This window comes from Dipodomys ordii, unplaced genomic scaffold (genome assembly GCF_000151885.1).
Source record: "Dipodomys ordii isolate 6190 unplaced genomic scaffold, Dord_2.0 Scaffold1437, whole genome shotgun sequence".
NCBI lineage: Eukaryota > Metazoa > Chordata > Mammalia > Rodentia > Heteromyidae > Dipodomys > Dipodomys ordii.
The window spans coordinates 1-1,248 of record NW_012268653.1 but is presented as its reverse complement, the minus strand read 5'-3'; the positions used below and the strand labels follow the sequence as shown (position 1 = coordinate 1,248).

At 39.9% G+C, this 1,248-nt stretch overlaps 1 pseudogene; it reads left to right on the top strand.

Annotated features, from left to right (window-relative positions):
* Positions 1 to 220: 220 nt before the first annotated feature.
* LOC106001969 lies at positions 221 to 1,002 on the top strand (annotated as a pseudogene).
* Positions 1,003 to 1,248: the final 246 nt, after the last annotated feature.

Genomic DNA, 1,248 nt, shown 5'->3' with positions numbered 1-1,248 from the left:
AAAAAAAAAAAAAATGTTGTGATGAAACCCTTTACCGTATATAATTTAAAGTATGCCAATAAATAAATTTATCTGAGAAAGTTTATAAATTTAAAAATAAAGATTTCTCAGTGGAGATGGCATAGATGAAGATACAGGACACTGGGGCCTAGGATGTCTTTACCCAGATCACCCCTGTGGGTGGCTGGCCTACATGCTTAGTAGCTACTATATTCCGCAGGAGAGGACAGAGGATCAACTGCATTGACAAGGAGGAGGCCTAGTCAGCCGGAGGCGAGATTTTCCTCCCCTTGCTTGGGATAGATTCCTGAATGGGAAAGAAGAAAGACAGACAGTTTCAGTCCCTGCTAATAGATACACACTCTTAAAACTGAATGGAGATAATTACTCCTATTGTAAAACATTTGGGAGTTTAGATATGCTTTCACTTGAAATCAAGGAATGTAGAAATCAGAACCTGTGAGGAAACCAAGGATTTAGTGCTCTGACAAAAGCAGCTGATTTTGTGAAGGCTTTCAGGAAGAGGGCGCAGTTGCTCTCATCAGGCTGGATGATCACTTTCTAGAGACTTTTGAAATGTAAGATGGTACGCCCTTAAAGGAGATGATTTGTCAAGGGCAGTAGGAGGAATTACTAGCAAAGGAAGAAAGAAACCAAAATTCATCATCGAGAATATAACACGGACATGGATAGTTTGGGCTGATGTGAAAGTTCACATCCTTGGGTCTTTCCAAAACATTAAAATGACAAGAACCGCCATCTGCAAACATCCTGGGAAATCCTCCAATGAAGATTTATGTTAATAGTCAAACCATGGCCAGTAGAACAGAAATCGATTTTGATTTCAAATCAGAGATTTTTTATCTTCTCTTTGGACTTGAAAGAACAAGGGCTTATACTTTGCCAGTGTTCATACCAAACCATGTGGAGGATATTTCAGTTACTTTAAGCCTGGGTCCCTTCCTTCATTCTCAGAAGCATAAATGGAAAGGGAAGGTTTAGTAATATTCACACTCAACAGCTTGTAGAATAAAATCAAAATCTTAATACAGTTACAGGTTAAATTGCATATTTCTCAAGTCGTGGGTAGCAGATTTACAGTTTAGAATCCTCCCACTTATAGAAGACTTCTTGCTTACATCTTTCATATGAATTTTTTGGGGGGTTCCGGTCGTAGGGCCTGAACTCTGGGTCTGGGCACTGTCCCTTAGCTCTTCAGCTCAAGGCTAGCACTCTACCACTTGAGCC